Below are 5,692 nucleotides of genomic sequence, written 5' to 3' on the forward strand. Positions count from 1 at the left end.
ATATATATATATATATATATATATATATATATATATATATATATATATACACACACACATGTATACATATCTTCTGTTAAACTAGGACTACACATGTTGCAGCCACAATTTGAGATACAACATACTTAAATACATTTTTTCAGATACAAGGTGCAATTTTACACTAATATTAAACTCACAGCAGAAATCTGTACAGTACCTGTTCAGTGGTGTAAAAGTGCAAAAGTCCCAGAGCAGTCAGCCTGTCAGACCACTTCAGTAGCCTGAGGCATAGTGAATGCCCTTTGAAGTGTGTCCTTCTGAGTAAGAGTGGTACACCACAGGCCCTATGATTTGTTATAAATAGAACGTGTTACACATCACGTAATACACGCAGCACTTTCTCTCTCACTCTCTGACACCTTCCACCAGCCCCCCAAACAAATGCGTACAAAGTAAACACCATAGCTACTTGGTTGGCAAGGCTGTTACATAATCTGCAAGTATACAGTATGGAAAAAAATTATTTGATCCCCAGATGATTTTGTACATTTGCCTACTGACAAAGAAATTATCAGTCTATAATTTTAATGGTAGGTTTATTTTTTTATTATTATTTTTATTTTTTTAAGATTTTTTTTTTGGCATTTTTGCCTTTATTACGATAGGACAGATCAGACATGACAGGAAGCGAAGTGGGAGAGAGATGGGGGGCGGGATCAGGAAAGGTCCTCGAGTCGGGATTCGAACACGGGACGCCTGTGCCCACAAGGATTTCGGCGCCGACATGGTAGGTTTATTTTTACAGTAAGAGACAGAATATTAACAGAAAATGCATTTCAAAAAATGTATCAATTGATTAGCATTTTAATGAGTGAAATAAGGAAAGGAAAGGAAAGGAAAGGAAAGGAGGTGAAGTGAGGCCAAGTATGGTGACCCATAATAGGAATTTGTGCTCTGCATTTATCCAAGTGCACACACACAGTAGTGAACACACACCCGGAGCAGTGGGCAGCCATTGCTGCGGCGCCCGGGAAGCAGTTGGGGGATCGGTGCTTTGCTCAAGGGACTCACCTCAGTCGTGGTATTGAGGGTGGAGAGAGTGCTGTACATTCACTCCCCCCACCTACAATCCCTGCCGGACCTGAGACTCGAACCTGCAACCTTTGGGTTACAAGTCCGACTCTCTAACCATTAGGCCATGGCTGTATTTGATCCCCGATCAATCAGCAAGATTTCTAGCTCCCAAGTGTCTTTTATACAGGTCACAAACCTGGAGCACTCTCTTAAAAGAAGTGCTCCTAATCACAGTTTGTTACCTGTATAATAGACACCAGTCCACAGAAGCAATCAATCAATCAGATTCCAAACTCTCCACCATTGCCAAGACCAAAGAGTTGTCCAAGGATGTCAGGGACAAGATTGTAGACCTACACAAGGCTGGAATGGGCTACAAGACCTTCGGCAAGCAGCTTGGTGAGAAGGTGACAACAGTTGGTACGATTATTTGCAAATGGAAGAAGCACAAAATAACGGTCAGTCTTCCTTGGTCTGGGGCTCCATGCAAGATCTCACCTTGTGGAGTTTCAATGATCATGAGAACGATGAGGAATCAGCCCAGAACTACACGGGGGGATCTTGTCAATGATCTAAAGGCAGCTTGCACCATAGTCACCAAAAAAAAAAAAAAAAAAAAAAAAAAAAACTTGAGCTCTTTGGCATCAACTCAACTCGTCCTGTTTGGAGGAGGAGGAATGCTGCTTATGATCTCAAGAACACTATCCCCACCATCAAACATGGAGGTGGAAACATTATGCTTTGGGGGTGTTTTTCTGCTAAGAGGACAGGACAACTATACTGCATCAAAGGGTCGTTGGATGGGGCCATGTACTGTCAGGTCCAGGACATTGAAGCCAGCTCGTGGATGGGTATATCCCAAAACATACGGCCAAAACAACGACAGAATGGCTCAAAAAGAAGCATATTAAGTTGCTGGAGTGGCCTAGCCTAGAAAAATCTGAGGAGGGAGTTTAAGGTTAGAGGTGCCAAACGTCAGCCTTAAAACATTAATGACTTAGAGAGGATCTGCAAAAAGGAGTGGGACAAAATCCCTCCTGAGGTGTGAAATGCATTTTTCTGGATTTCTTTGTTGTTATTCTGTCTCTCACTGTTCAAATAAACCTTCCATTAAAATTACAGACTGATCATTTCCTTGTCAGTAGGTAAACGTACAAAATTAGCAGGGGATAAAAAAAATTTCCTCACTGTATATTATTATGGTTTTCAGCACTGCAGAAGTCAGAATCTACCAGAAGAATGACTGGCCATGAAAAAACCTAATATATAAATTTCAAACTAGTGAAGAAAGTTAATGAGAGGTGTGGTGGCTTTAGGTTGAATTAGTGCCTTATTACACTCTAAAAATGCTGGGTTCTTTTTTTAACCCAAATGCTGGGTTTAGCTTGTTGGGTCATTTTATTGGGTTATTTGTAACATTTTATGGAGTCAGTCACAGCATCTTTCAGCTACGAGTGAAACGCAAGGTGGCGGTCTGAGGTTTATGGTTACCCTGGCGAATAGCAGCCCATCACCAACTCAGATTTCGGCATGAGACTTTTCGGCACTATTTCTGTGAAAAGTGATTATAGAGAACAATTGAATACACTTAAAATGCTATTTTTAAATCTAAAATTTTTTTATCTCTAAAATGCTTGTTAAACGAATTGAATGGTATGTAGTATTGTAAACTATGCTGTATTCACCTAAATAAATTCAATTTGTCTTTTCCAATTAACTTTTTGTCCATCGGTGCTCTTGCTTAATGATAAATGTTCATCTTTTGATTATTGCTGTTGGCTTTATAATTGTGGTTTTTAATTTCCCACCCATTTTAAACCAGTACTGTAATATAATCATTTTTAAACAATAATTGACTTAAATAAAACAACCCAGCATGTTGGGTAAAAACATTTAAGTCAAAATAACCCAGCATGTGTTCTGTCCAATATTTACCCAGCGCTGGGTTGCCAAATAACCAAAGTTGGGTTGTTTTTAACCCAGTATTTTTAGAGTGTAGCGTTATTGTAATAGTTGTTAAAAGTTCAACTTTGCCATTACTGGAAAAAAAATTACATTTTAAAATATACTATTTTTTTTCTAAATATTACTGTTTTTACTGTATTTTTCTTTTTCTTTTTTGTTTAAAAATTATTTTTCTTTGTTTTACAGAACATTAGCTTTGAACCCCTTACAGTAAAAAAAAAAAAAAAGAAATTAAGAAATTTGTACCAAAAAAACATCAGACAAAACACATACATTATATAGACTGCACAGTACAAATATAATAATTTATAATATATCTTAGAAATTTATAATTTATATAATATATAAACTGTAGGTATATTGTAGCCTTTTATTTCAACTCTCATTGACATACCATTTGGCAGCTATGTTTTGGCACAGGCTTAGTGAGGAAGGCAAAGGATTGTATTGCCTGCAGTAAAAAAGATTCCATCAGCTGACACAGTGGAGGACTCTCAAACTAGAGGTCATATGATTGTGTCTGTTGCCAGCTTTCTGCTGTGATATCATGCGTATATATGTCAGGTGTTCTTTCCCACCGCTTAGAAACAAGTCATGGCGAATGCCACTTAAGGTATCAATGTCACAGTCAGAACACATTCACATTTTGGTCATTTGACACAGCTGTGATCTGTGCGGTCTGACACGTCCCTTCAGCATAGTGCTTAAAGCATATTATACAAGGACGTATGTATAGAAAAAGACACTAAGAAACCAGATCATGAATTGTAATTGTAGCTCAAACAGCAGAGCAAGGTTATGGGTTCGATTCCCAAAACAATTAAATGTCAACTTTGAATGTAATGTAAGTTGCTTTGGATAGCATCTGACAAATGCATAAATATAAGAACTAACATATTATACAATGATTTCATACTGAGCAAATAACATGCGTGTCATTTGTACAAAATTGCTCATGTTGGCTCCTGTCCAGCCCAAGGCTGAATGGCAAATGGGGTCCGGGGTCATGTTTAGAGACATCAAGATTATAAATGTAGACAGTAGGATTAACTAATCTGGCCAATTTGCCAAGTGCCATCAAGTCATTATGATATTAAGATAACAGATCTCTCTTTATCCCATTATCTACACAGATCTAAGCGGTGTCTCGTGCCTTCTGCTCTTCCTTCCTTCACAAGTGTCAGAACTCCATAGAGAATCAGAGGACAACCTGTAGAAGGTTTATCATTGTCTTACATGCGATATTTAAAATAAACTAAATGAGAACCAAAGGCTATGTATCAAATAACAAGTCAGTAGCACTTGAAGTCCCTTTTCTTTCACAGAAGGAATGTTATTTAAGACTTTCTGAAGTGAGAAGTTTGCTTGACATTCAGACAAACAAAACCCACTTTGCATTCAGTCTTTTAATTATTCATGACCTTTCTACATTTGATTCTGGCTTCTGTGGGAAAACATTCCCCCCACCAATTAACCAACCACAGACCGGGCACGCTGCCCAGCGAGGTCCTATCAATTCATCAGAGCATTACTGAGACAGAGGGAGAAAGGCCTTGTCTTGTGAGTTTACTGCACCTGGGGCGGTGGGCTGTCTGAACGCGGGTGGGATTCTGTTTTCATCAACAGGATTAAGCCCAATAAATCCGTTTCTGGGATTAAGATTGGGATCTGTTTGGACTACTTAGCAGTGGCTAATACAGTGGCGTTTCTTCTCTAATTGTACTGCTGTTTCAGCTGCAACTATTCATCGACTGACTTTTCAATTCCTTGTAAATAGAAACGCCCAGGTCAAGTGACAGTTTTTCAACAAAGCATGGCATGGCATCTCCTTTTCAGATATGCGTGTAACAAAAGACAGTGCTACAGTATTTCTTTGAGAAATAGATCATTAAATTCATGCTTGTCTACTTTGGAGGTTCGTTAAAGGGACAGTTCACCCAAAAAAGAAAATTCATTAATTACTCACCCTTATCTCGTTCCAAAACTGTAAGACCTTCGAAACACAAATTAAGATATTTTTGATGATATCTGAGAGCTTTCTGACCCTGCATAGACAGCAACGATACTAACACATTCAAGGCCCAGAAAGGTAGTAAGGACATCGATAAAATAGTCCATGTGACATCAGTGGTTCAACCTTAATTTTAAGAAGCTACGAAAACACTTTTTGTATGACGAAAACAAAAACAACGACTTTATTTAAAATTACGACTTTATCTTCTCTTCTGATCGTCTTTTGATGCACATTCATGCATTTGATGCATTTGAACACAGGACTACTTCATGTTCTAGAATTTTTATTTTAATTTGAGTTGTTCAGTGGTGCCTTCACAAGGTAAAATGACTATTTAAGATACTAAAATACTGTAAAAACAATATTTAAGTAGCTAAACTACAAGACCCTGGTCCATCTTTTGCATAGGGTCAGAAAAGGTGTTCTCAACCTTTTTTACAACCCTTTGTCAAAAAAAGCTATTACATGTATATGATAAAAGATGATACTTCTACTTCTGTTTTAACAAAATAAATCAGATTATTGTTGTTATGTTCATTTTTTGTGTTGTATAAGTAAATTGTAATCGTTTTAATTATTGGGGCCACTCTGGTTTAGAACCAGTGGTCTAAAACATTGTGTCCCACATAACAAAAGTGTAAGAATCGTAATCCAGAG

The sequence above is a fragment of the Garra rufa genome, chromosome 18, assembly GCF_049309525.1.
Source record: "Garra rufa chromosome 18, GarRuf1.0, whole genome shotgun sequence".
Classification (NCBI taxonomy): Eukaryota; Metazoa; Chordata; class Actinopteri; order Cypriniformes; family Cyprinidae; genus Garra; species Garra rufa.